Source organism: Rhinoderma darwinii, chromosome 8, assembly GCF_050947455.1.
Source record: "Rhinoderma darwinii isolate aRhiDar2 chromosome 8, aRhiDar2.hap1, whole genome shotgun sequence".
NCBI classification, from domain to species: domain Eukaryota; kingdom Metazoa; phylum Chordata; class Amphibia; order Anura; family Rhinodermatidae; genus Rhinoderma; species Rhinoderma darwinii.
In genome coordinates this window covers 9,617,368-9,630,946 of record NC_134694.1, presented here as the reverse complement: position 1 = coordinate 9,630,946, position 13,579 = coordinate 9,617,368, and the positions used below count along the sequence as shown (strand labels likewise).

The following is a 13,579-nucleotide window of genomic DNA, read 5'->3' as shown; positions in this document are numbered from 1 at the left end:
CAGCAAGGCACCACTCAAACTATTCTCGGCCTGGGCACGTTATGATCATACAATAGGATTTTGCACGTGGAACCTCCACTTATTCGGTGACTTAAGGTCAATGTTGGCACATAGCGACATCATGTACCGATTGCACCCAGGGCAAGGCAAATGGATGGAACGAGATCACATCCGGAGATTGGCTATATATTCCATAGATCTTACATTGAATCCCGGGCAAGTTTTAGTTGACCACATTACTCCCAGTGGGACAATGGGCAATTGGTACAATCCGAATCGCCCATCAAAGGCCTGATGTATGGAACCTAGATTCAATCTTCAGTGTGAACAAGACCCTAATAATGTAGAGACACTGCATGACAACCAATACACAGACAAAAAATTGCTAGAGAATAAGGACACTGAAGGATAAAGCAAGAAAAACCGATGGCTTAAAATTTGGTTACAGATCTAAGGCCCCATGCACAAGACCGTGCCCATAATCACGGTCCGTAAATACGGGAACGGCCAACCGCGGACAGTCTTCCGCATTTGCGGGCCGTGCTCCAAAACTTTATAATGTGCGTGTGTGTGTATGTATATATATATATATAGTGACTGCTGGTTTAGAACGGTGTGCCCTTTAAAGACGCCTCTGTAAACGGCGCTTCTCCTGGCCACTGGGAACTGCAGCTCTCCCCATTCACTTGATTAAAGCTGCGCTGCAGTTCCCAGCACAGCGGGTGGCCGGGAGCTCTACGGTGCAGGGACAAAGCCTAAAGCCGCGCTGCTGCCATTTCAATCTCAGGATCGGTAGGGGTCCAGACGGTCAGACCCCCACTGATCACAAAGTGATGGCATATCCTAGCAATATGTTATTTCTTTGTGTGATGGGAATGGCCCTTTAATTTACAAAATGATGGACTTCACACTATAAATAATTCCCAAAACGTCTACAAGAAAGAAAAAAACACATTTGAGTCGTCAAATATCTCCAAGGCTTTACAAGGACAAGACGGGCGCTGTTGTGTCTCGGCTGTTGTATTTATACCCTGCGTACGCTTGTAAAACATTACTGGTTCACCTGTTGTCTACACCGCCCGACTGTACAAACTGTGTAAGAACACAGGTCCCATCCCATATGTCCAAAGAATGACATTTAACGTAAATAAAACGACTCCGCTATTGATTCCGTCGTTAAAACGGAAACCTGCCGGAATGGTGACGAACGGAAACCATTAGCGATGTTTCTGTCACCATTGATATCAATGGTGACTGAAACGGAAGCTGTGGTTTCACTTTCACTTTCCGTTGCGGGGTTCACCCGATGGAAACCTCCGACGGAACCCCGGAACGGAAAGCCAATGCTGATGTGAACAGGCCCTTAGAAATATATCCTTCTGTAAAGGTCACCAAGCCATGATACTACAGCACCGAACCTGCCGGAGGGAACGGTTTATTGATGTATAAAAGTCCACAGATGTGGGATGCTTCCATTAGGACCCATGTAGGTACCCCACGCCTATGAATGAGCCCCCTTCCGTGAAGCCACGGGGCCCAAAATAAAGGTCAGAAATCATTTTAGAAAAAAAAAAAAAAAGGGCACGTGTTATTTTTGGGAAAAACAAAAACAAAAAGTAGAAAAAAACCCTTTAAAGCCCCATTAAGTAATGTGTCCGTACAGCAGTAGCAGGTAGGTAGGAGGCGCTGATATACCTTGTGCCTCAAAAAAGCAATAAACTTCTAGTAAAAAAAATCATTCTGGCCCCTGCAATCAAAAAAGCCCCCCTAAAAAAGCTGGGTGACCAACAATATGGCTGCCATATAAGCCATGACCCAACGTTCTGGGGCTCCTGACGGGCAAATCTTGAGTGACACTTCCTGGGCTCCCAAAAACAGGCAAATTTGCCATTTGGGACTCAAGGAAAGCGACATTGACCCCACGTGGGGGCAGCTACATTGGTTGTCAGCACATATGAACAGCATTATTAACCCTTCAAGGCGAATTTTTGATTTGGGGGGTAAACGCCCATCGATATACAAGTGGCACTAGTCCTAGAGTCCGTATTAACAATGATGTATATGGTTTGCGGCGCTGCCCCTGGAGACTACCGATCGCACAAACGTCGCCGTATCGGCAGCGTATGAAACGTTCTCCTCTAAGCCATTACTATACGCAGTCTCTAGCCCTTAAATCTGGAAATTGAGATTTACTCTCGGTCGCCCTCCTGATGTGTCAACGGTTCAAGGTAAAGTTCCTGATTGGGACGGAGGCTCCACGTCAGGAGAAGCCATCTTGTTTTGAAGACAACTTGACACTTCCACCCGCTGGTGCTGACTCCTGACCCCAAACTGGTGTCTCTTTCACCCTGCACAGCTGGAATGAATTACAGGGAAGGAAATACTCGGGCCGGCGGGGTAAAACCGGCCTCCATCCAGATACAGACAAATTATACTCCATCTCGCTTATACTGTTTTTTTTATTTAGCTTAAGTACCGGAAAACGGGAACAGGAAAGGTCTCAAGAACGTTCCCATAAAAGTTTGGCTCTTGCAATGACAATTTTGGCTTCTGGGATCTCTGCAGCATCGGAATGTGCGCATAGACGTGCGGTGAATTGTATAATTCGTCGCCGTATCCAGTTTCTGAATGTTAAAGGCATATTATAGTAAAAGTCGCCAAATAACCGACCAAATATACTGCAGGCGGCCGAGAGGTCTCAGAACAATATTAAAGGGGTTGTGTCTCATAACAGAAAATCCCTTTTAGATCGGAGCCGCCAGAGTGATCAGTCGATCGCTGCAGGTCTGGCTCCCGGCACCCCCAGCCAACAGTTGATTTTGACGGGTTTCCGGACTAGGGCACCCCCTTCTATGACATCCTTGTTCCCTAACAGAGCATACGGACAGGGGTTCTCATCCTAACACAACTCCTTAAAGGGGAACTCCAGACTCCCCCTTCCTGAGGCTCAGTTTGTCCAATTTCCTCATAATCTTTTCTCTCTCACTAGGGTTAGTGGCTTGTACTTTATCTTTATTCTATTCTTATTGTGATGGAAAACAATTTTCCATGGTAAGCTTGTGCCTACACCCGGCAGCCAATCTCAAAAAGCCGAGCTGCAGTGTAAAGCATGAGGGAGGGGCAGTGAATCACACTGCAGAATGTGGACACGTTGGCAAAGTAAACTTAAAACCGCTGCAGAGTTGTTGCAGCTGTACCCTGGGTAAGTTAACCCTTGTAGGGGAAGCTGCTTAAGGCCTCGTTCACATCTGCATGGAGGCTCCGTTAGGAGACCCGGTGGAATGTGATGACGCCGCAGTCCATGTGAACGCTACAGCCTGTGATTGGCTGCAGCCGTCACATGGGATGAAACGTCATACGAGGAAGCCGGGCTCCATGACGAATAATCGGGAGAACAAGGAGCCGTCGCTATGACAACGGCAGGTGGGTAAGTATAACTTTTTTATTACATTTTAAATTTGAAAAACGTTTCAGATTTTGATTTTTACAGCGGAATCGCAGCTTTTCTGCCACATTTGGTATTTGTTGCGGCTTTTACCCTTCCACTGTACTCAATGGGAGAAAAAACGCAGAAGTGCAACGACTTCGCAGCATAAATTGGCATCCTGCGGATATAAAAAAAACGCAATGCATGTAAATTTATGAACATCTGTATAAATCTCACCCACTTTGCTGCTACTGTAATACGATGCCGATTTTCCGCAAAGAAATCCGTTGCGGAAAATCCGCAGCTAATCCGCCCCATGGGCACAGTGCGGATAAATGAACAACCACCTCAATATGGAAGACGGTCATCCGCCATATTCTCCGATACAAAGACTCCAGTAACAAGATGAGGCTTTCGGTCGGTCCTGAGGGGGGTTAGAACAGGGCATGCTGGGAGTTCTAGTTCCCCCAACAGACAAAGTAGGGAGGAGGGCGAGGAACATCTGCCGTACATCAGACAGACATGATGTCAGAAAATTTTATTAACTAAATTGGATTGTAAAATACGTCTGGTCACATCGCCGAGCTTTGTACACCCACAGGAAGGTTTCTGTTCATACTCAACGCTAAAGATGAAAATCTACAAGAAGGATTTTTAAAAAACAAAGTTCGATTTTTGTTTTTCCCGTAGTTTCTCAATTATCTCATTTGAGAATAGGAGGCGCAGGTTACAAATATCAGTCAAAGCCACAAGCGAACGGCATTGTATAAATGGCGGACTATATGTCTCATCGCACAGTCGCCCGAGTGACGACGCCATCATAACGCAGTGCTGGATGTCACATCCAATAGCCACACCCACAATGACATCATCTAAATTCGGGGCTAGCTGTAGCATCACATCCCACCAACCACAGGCATCACCTGGATACAGGGAAAAATAGAACACCACTCAAGATACCGCAAACCAACTTAAAGAAAACGGTCCCCAAAAATGTGCTAATCACAGGGTGTCCCGCGGCGATCATAAGAACCCAGTATCAAGTGTTTCTCTGCAGTGCCACTGCAGGAGAAACGAAGAATTACACCGTTCTGATTGAAATCAATGAGCTGTTCATAACATACAGATGTGCTGGGTCCTCCTGAGTGAGAGACACGATCTATGGTGAGGTCTACCCTGACTAATACAGGAGGGTCATCTACCCCGGTCTATGTCAGACACGTTTCCCTATCAAACGCTGACGGCATATAGACAATGTCTAATTGCTAGGAATCAGACCACTGGGACGGACCCCCCCACCACCACGCCGATTCCTAGAATGGTCCTGACAATGTCATGAATGCCTGTAGTGGGACAAACTCTATTAAAAAGGACCAGTCACCTCTCCTCTGTTATTCCTCCGAGAAATGTATTAATAAATTGATAACTTACCATTCCCCTTGTTAAAGTGGCATGTCACTACACAGTCTGAGACTGGGCACCGATTGGACAGACTGTATAGGGACGCACCGCCACGTAATACCCAGTTGTCAATGTATTTATACATTTCTAGGAGGAATAAGAGAGGAACGGCACAACACAACGGTCTAACAAAAAAATGCTAGTAACACAGACACGTAGTTAAAGTTACACTGATCAGATCCCTATAGGACACTGGTGGAGATGTATGAATAGTATTTTAGTTTAGGTTTCTCCCATGATGCATTACTTCAATAAGGTAATTAACATACGGCCGACATATTTCAAGACATAGAAATGCCACGAGCTGCTAAGATGTAGAAACCAAACTGTAACTCTGAGTACAGGGAGCACATCGGCTGAGCGTTCACACAATCGCTTCCGCCACTTCGTTTTAGCGATTGGTGGGGCTCTCAGTGCTCGGACCCCCACAATCAAAACTACTCACATGTCACTATGACTAGTCAGAAGTTTGTCAAACGTTTAGTTACCCTTAAACAACAATCATATTCATATATGGGGCCCAGTACCTAAATTTTTTTTTACAGCCATTACTTTTATTCGCCTGGAAAACCAATGGCGGCACTGGTGACGGGCAATGTGGCGGCAATTCCCACTCCTAGAGGGGTAGTCACGAAGCAAATCTACTTAGCTATCAGCCATACAGGTTTTAGGTATATATGGCTCCATAAGTAGCAGAGATTTGTCTTTTAGAAATTTAGTGACGACCTAAAAAGGATCTGTAAAGGCGGCCATATTGGTTTTCACGGAGACAATGTCACAATTCTATTTATCCGTTTATTCCATCACAACTTGATAGGAGACGTCAACTCAAGGACCTCTATTTATTGGGGGGGGGGTTTACGTTTAGGTGGAAACATCTACCTAGGGGTCATTTAAGAGTTCTTAAAGGGGAAGTCCAGTCAAAATGGTCTTCTGAAAAGATGACATTGGTGATGTCTAATCTCGGACCACCACAGATATCCATGATGAAAGGCTCAGACCCCTTTGGAACTGCTCATACAAAGAATATTGTGTCAGACGTGGAGTAGTAGAAATCTCGGAGTAGCGCCAAAGGGGGTTAGGGATCATTTGGTGTGGATCTCCCCTTTAAACTAACCATTGGCGGGTGCAGGAGTGGCCAGGCCATTGTGTCTGTGCAACCAGATGGATTGTGAGATATTTGAAGGGCAGGAATGTGGAGGAGAGACTGACACGGCATTACATTCCACCATAGAGAATCCACACGCCAGGTGCCGCTCGCTCATAACACGGAGATCACCGTACCAGAGGAGACACGAACGTTATGGGGGCAGTTTATGAGGTATTTACATGTGAGGAAAGCATTATGAAGGAGAAAGTGGAGACTCTATGGAGCCAGTGTATGGGGGGGCTGAATTATCATACCGCCATGCTTTCACACAAGTATGTGCCCCTAAATCAAGTCTCTTCAAGACCTAAAAATGCAGAGACCCCCAACATCCCACTCTCTAAACAGATAATTTTGCTGTGAAAAGCGGTGTATACGCTGCAGGAAATCTGCAGCATTTCCGTCCAATAGCGGATCTTGTGTGGCGGGTCCCAATGCAAAATCAGCTGCGGAACTATTTCTTTCTCCCATTGACATCAATCAATCAAGCCGGAAGATCAAGTAGGACGCTTCTTTTTCCTGCTAGCTGAAATAACCACATAGCGTGGAAAAATTGCGTCTGACTTCCATTGAAATAAATGGGAGGCAGAATTTTGCGGCAGAATCTTCCTTTGTGTGAAGATACCCTAAGGCCTTATTGACACGAACGTGTCCGCAAAAACCTGACACGTTTCTCTTGCGTTGCAGTTCCGTGTGGCATCAGTTGTTGAGGTCTTTATGTGCACATTTCTTTTCCCTCTTCATTTCTATGAACTTATGCGTGAATCACAGACCGCACACGGATGTGCGTCAATGTGCGGTCAGTGATTTTCACGCACCCATTGACTACAATGGGTGCGTGATGCGTGAAAAACACACAAACATAGGACATGCAGCGAGTTTCACGCAACGGAAACACGCTGCGTGAAAAACACAATGTCTGAATGGCCCCATTGAATTGCATAGGTCCGTGTGACGGCCATTGTTTTAACGGCCATCACACGGACGTATTACACGTTTGTGTGAATAAGGCCTAAGAGTAACCAAACATGTAGCAGATTTGTTGCAGATTTTCCACAGCAAATCCACAGCAAAATCTGCATGCGTTACATGCAGATTTTGGTGTGGATTCACAGACAGATTTTTTTTCAAATCTCATCCACACGGCTGGGACAGGTAATCCGCTGCAGATTTCCTGTGTGGAATATCCGCAAAGAAAATCCGCAGCCTTTCCGTCACATGTCCAGGGGGCCTAAAGCTGCTTTAGCGGTCCACATTTCTGCCTAGAACAAGAAGGGAACATTGTGGTCACCAGGGATCCTCCGTCCCTAAAAAAAACAAATAAGGACCCCACCAAACAGCTCCCCATATCTCGGCTTCTTGGACCACTGTGAGTGTGACATGTAGTGTAATATTGAGGAGGCTACCCGCAGTCACGGAGTGGAGTTTGGCTTTAAATAGATCAGCAGCGGCAGCGATCATGAGGTGGAGCATGATAACTGGGCGTTATAACCACAGGGTGTCAGGTGGTTTCCTCTTCATCTGTCCACAAGTCGACCGAATATTCAACTTAAACTCATTCTACATTTTTCCTTCCCCCCTCATTCTGGAAGGTCCCTCACTCCACAGGCCGTCAGCTGATACAATCCCCATAGGAGCGTAATGGGTTAATCAGAGTAACATTACACTATCCTGTCTTACTAGAATACCAAAAAATGTCAAATCTGCAGCGAAAAGTTCCGCACAGAGCTGGAACTGGTACAGAGCCGGGCGGCGGGTTTCATCAGGGACCACGGTGATTAACAGCAATATATTTGGTGACCACCCCTCACCTGCGCACGCACACACACACACACACACACACACACACACACACACGGTGGCCATGTTGCTGTCAGAACCAATACACACTTGACTGCGGCCTATGGACGCACCGCAGCGGCATCAGTGAGGCACGAATGAAAAGAAACTGAATTATTAAATGGATGCTGTCTTTGTAGGTCATTCACGCCCCCAAAAAAAAAAAATCAGATGAACGAGCAAAAACGGCGCCTACATTAACGCCAGTTCTACGGAGTCGGGGGCACGGCTTCCTGTGAGGCCGAGGTTACCAGTTGGTTGAAAAAAAGGATTTTACACACGCGGCAGATTTGTTGCAGAAATTTCTGCCACAGAAAATCCATCCCTTACACGTTAACGGTTGTTTCAGCAGCAGTCGCAGCAAAATTTCTGCCGTGTGTTTATATATCCTCATGAGGTGCCAACTTTACGTATGGTGGCCCTTTAAATATTGGAATAGCAGAATGATGTGCTGGAAATGGCAGAGGGCTCCGGCACTACATCATGTCGGAGCGGAGGCTGGGTGATAGAAGATGCTCTTCTCATATCCCCGGGTGACATGCTCTATAATAAAACATTTATTCCCAGCTCCTCCTATCGATCCTCAGGGCTGAGACTAAATCAGTCACAGGTTTCTCAAACCGACGGCAGTGACGTTATTACCCGGGAATAATCCTCGGCGACCTGGCGGCAGCCGTCCGGTAATATCTAACTACTGATCCATCATCCAGCACTTCACTTCTGACCGATGCCCCCCTTAGTACAGGACAAGCTATATACACCCCCATACATACATCTGGCTGCCTCCACCTGAATCACGTTAAATATGACTTCTATACTGGCAGCAATAGGCCACGCATGTCTTTTAGTGCCACATGCAATAGTAGTATATGTGAATTTGTCCCTCCCCTGCCCGTTGGGTGTTGTAGTCGTCTGACATCCCTGATACGTATATGTGCATCATTCTGCCAGGCGCACGTCTGTGTGCATTATATGGACTGTAGGAGAGCAGGCCTCTCTATACTGATGAAATCGCTGCCTCCATCCCATAATAGCACAGTGATGTCATCACCCTGATTCTGCGCTCTCTCCCGTCGCCATGACAACCCCGCCTCAATCCTCAGCTGTACGGTTTCTCTCTCTAATTGGCAGTGAATATGGGAGGATGGGGGGGCTATCCACATAGCTTTTTGCACTGTACGAGGAGACCCCGGCATACAATACCTCCTATTCCAACTGCACGTCTCTATGTGCCCAAACCCCCCCCCCCCCCACAGCCAAGCTTCTATTACAGCACAGACCCCCCACCCCATGCAACCTTTGTATACAGTGCATTAAAAGACCACCTCAGCTTGTCCGTCCGCCCTGCAGCCCATTATCGGATGTCCCTGTATACAAGCCTTGGACGCACATTGAACTCTCTTAATGCTGAACATTCATGTACATTTACAAAACTAATCCCTTCGGTGCCGCCCCCCCCCCCCTTTGTACAGAATTCCTGCACAGTCCTATTATCCCATTATAGATCATTTCTGCTATTTCCGTACAGGCTCCATACATTACCCCTATAATAATATCTGCTATTCCGGTATTTTATCACGGTCACATCTCCAAATTCTGGAATTCCACATGCAACGCATTTCAAAAGAAAATCCACCAGTTACCGAAATATTCAGCGCACGCCTTCCCGCTTTTGGAATAAACCAAGACACATCTCACATGTATATATATAGTGTCCAAAAAATGTCAGCCGCACAGCCCCAATAATATGTGGGTGCAAGCCCGCCTGGGTCACGACCATAAGACCCAAAATCGGTCGATCCCAAAAAATCAGGCATGATTTTTTGGATCGTCATTATATATATATATTTATTATTATTCTATATGACCTAAAGCCCAACCCCGCTGTTAATTGTCTAGAAATTTGAGCATGGTGACTCCCCAATGTGGCCCATCACCTGGACGGCTGTGCAGCTGTTACTAAATTACATCTCCCAACATGTCCAGACAGCCTGCTGGGAGTTGTAATAATGCAGCAGCTTGGAAGCCATAGGTTGGAGACCACTGATCCAGGCCAACAACGTTTCCCAGCTTAGAAAGACCAAAGACCAGGGCTCCTAGGACAGGGGTCAGCAAGCTTCGGCACTCCAAGTTCTTTAACTACAATTCCCAGCATGCATTGGCAGCCAAAGGCTTTATTATTATAGCAAAGGCTGTCAGGGCATGCTGGGAAATGTAGTTTTTTAACAGCCGGAGTGCCGAAGGTTATTGACCATGTAGTAGAATGACTAATGGTATATGTCTAGTCGATGGCCCATGTAGTAGACTGTGGACTAGTGGTCTCCAACGTGTTGCAAAACTACAACTCCAAGTATGCTTAGTCAGACATTGTGGGAGTTATAGTTCCACAACAGATTGGAGATCGTTGTGTGGAGCACGAATGCAAAAAAAGAAAAAAAAAAAAAAAAAAAAAAGGCCCCCCGAGGTCAATGACTTTTAGTACGGCGTGAGGAGATTCTTGTACCTAAACTTGGCCTTAAGTGTCTCTTCATTTGTATGTGTGACCACATGTCGCGGTTAATGACGTCCAGTTGTTATTCAGCCATTACCGCGGTCCCTGTCGCCCCCTCCCTGGCTCAGCCATGCCGCTATATCTGGCTCCCTCTGAAAGCCTCTTTCAGGACTTGTCAATAAAAGTGATGTCTGACCAACAGACTTTGTCCCAACACGTGAGGTGCAAAAAAAGGACCCTGAGGTCCTGTCTGCAGCGCTCGGCCTGTGGGGTCAGAACGGACCCGGCAGTCGCTCGTAAAACACACACTTGTGCCTTCAAAGCAGCGAATAAGGCTTTGTCTAAGTGACTGCAAGTTATAAAGAGAAAGGATCTCTGGTAAACAAGTCTTTCATCCCGCCTGGAGCCATGTTTGTTTTTGTGCTTCCGAATGGGTCTCCTGCAATGAATAACCTTGGTGCCATGAGAGGAGCTGATAGCAGAGGTATTGAAATACCTTTGTGGGGTTATGCTTCCCTCCACAGCCTATAAATGGATGATGACAGCGAACAATAGATGGAGAAGTTTAGGTTTAGTGCCCCTTTGGCAAGATTTTAGCGTCAACAAGCCTCCGCCATGCAGGTAGCCCGCCATTTTTGACCTATATGGTGGCACCCCAATACAACGCTGTATATAGGGTCTGCAGTCTCCCATTACAAACTGGATGAACCGACTACAACGCAGTTACAGCATCATTCCCGCAAAAGGAGAGCTGCAGTAAAAGGGACTTTTCTCCATAAGCCGCCCTCCCAAGTAGCAGTACAGTTGGGACCTCTCACCTTGGACCCTGCCCCCCCCCCCCATTCACCTTATAATTGCATCTGGCATGGAAGGTGGTTCTGCTATTCTCAGCGCCACGCTGAAGTAGAGAAGTAACGGCAAGGGGTAACAGTTAAATGGAAGTCAACAGGGAATTTGCACTCATGTTGGCAGCGTTCCCGGTTTGCCAGCTCCAACCCTGGTCTGGCATCATTAGACCGATCTCCAGCTCCAGAGCCAAGACAAACTCTCGGCTCCCAGAAATCCTGATCCAGGTACTTTTCACAAGCCATAATATATTAGTTTAATTTTATATTTCACAAAGTAATTGTAGAAGAAAGCGAGCAAATCCAGAATCTGAGCTCCTGGGTCCTAGCCCCGACTCCAGCGTCGATACGGCCGAAATATTCGAGCAGTTATTCTAAAAATGCCCGTAGACAGGAGACCGCTAGGGTTGTTGACAACTTATTTCCACTACCTCCCCTATTACCCTGCACATCAGGATCACATTTTTAACTAAAGGAATTTAGGTCTATTTACTATGCGACAAGGCCGGGAGGGGTCACCATACAGACTTCCATAAAGTCGGCCATACAAGCTCACCAACCCCACATATCAAGGGCACATGTACCATCTCCCACATTGACTCTGTGCCAGCAGCACTGCCAGAGCAGCAGAGACAATGAAAGTATTTGCAACATGTAGTAAAGCAGGCTGCTGGAGCGCTAGACAGCACACCATATATGGTAAAATTTCCATTGAACCATGTAAAGCAGTGGTCTCCAACCTGTGGCTTTCTAGTTGTTGCAAAACTACAACTCCCAGCATGCCACTTAAAAGGTTTATCTTATTAGGACAACTTATTGCTGGGGAGGTTCCAGCTGTTATCACTAGGGTGAACTGCCAGTGCTGATCTGCTTCGCCAATGTTGTATTAGGGTGGCATCACACAAAAATACGCCACAAAATACGCAATAGTAATTCCGTAGCGGAACTACTGTTGTGTATTTTTGGGCAAATTTGCTGCGTATCTGTGTCGCGTAGATCAGTGCGAAATTTCACATCACATTGAAGTCTATGATGAAAATCCAAATCCGCAACACAAATTAAACACTGCGGAAAGTATTTCCACAGTGAAAAAATTCTGCACAGAAATTTGAACAATGTATGTGTTGCACATTTCGTTTCCACCCGTAGGAATGTATGGTATAAATTTCCGCAGCGGACAATTACGCCACATGTGACTGCACCTTTAAATATCTAAATCAATGGGTGACCCAATAATACATAGTAATGCCAGAGTAAGGGCTCGTCCACACGCTCCGGAATTGCTGCCTTTTTTCTGGCTGGAATTTCGTAAGTAAAAAACGCAGCAGAATACAGTAGCAGCATACTGGATGAGGTTTAACAAATCTCTTCCACATGCTGCGTAAGATTTCCGAGCCGAAATTGACCTGCGGTGCGTATTTTTTGGACCGCAGAACGTCAATTCTTGCTGCGGAAATTGTCCAGAATTGCTGCGTTTTTCAGAGGAGATGTCACCATCTCCCAACATTGGGAAAAACGCAGCAATATCCGCACCATTTTATGCCGTAAAAACCGCAGGAAATTGTGCGTTTTTTGCCGCAACAGAAAGCTTTTGACTTTCAACAGAATTTTCTGCAGCAATTCCGTTATGTGTGGACAAGCCCTAAGAGACACTCTTTTCAGCAACTTTAGATCTGACTATAGTGGCAAACTCGCCACCAGGCCCCCCCACGTTCTCAGAATTGGTTGGGGTCCCATCAGTTGGACCCCCTGCCCCGATTTATTGTACTCTACACATTTAGGCCCCATGCACACGACCGTAAAAATCGCCCGTAATTACTGCGGACACCTTTCCATATCACTACGGATGGGTGTGCGTGCCGTAGATCTGTGACGGGAATTATGGAACATGTCCGTTTTTTCGTGCTTTACAGGCCGTGCTCCCATACTTTGTATGGGAGCACGGCCCAAATATGCGGGTGGCCATCAGCAGCCGGTTGTGCCCGCAATCGCAGGCCGTGATTACGGGCACGGCCGTGTGCATGGGGCCTTACAAGGTCGTTCCAAGCTGTCGGTACCTTGGATAATACTGGCACGGTGCATTGATAGACGTGGCACATACTGATGTACTTATACCATGACCCCTCCATACACAGACTATGACCACACTGACACAGGAAAACTTCTACAAAACCCTGTTGTTCCTTAATCTTCGGCGCCGTCACATTCCGTTTAAGAGGCGCATTTTATGAATGACTTCCGTACCATGAATATTCACATTTTCCTCGCTGAACCATCAATACTCAGCAATTACAAAGGTCAGCCATGATCGTTAATACAGCGGGTCACGTAGTGTTAAATATATAATTACATGCTGTCTCCTTCCTACC

The 13,579-nt window shown here is 46.4% G+C and overlaps 1 protein-coding gene across 1 annotated transcript in view; it reads right to left on the bottom strand.

Annotated features, from left to right (window-relative positions):
• The window catches only part of PLXNA3 (plexin A3), a 92,356-nt gene that overhangs the window by 71,392 nt on the left and 7,385 nt on the right, over positions 1-13,579 (bottom strand). The gene's annotated exons all lie outside the window — the stretch shown is intronic.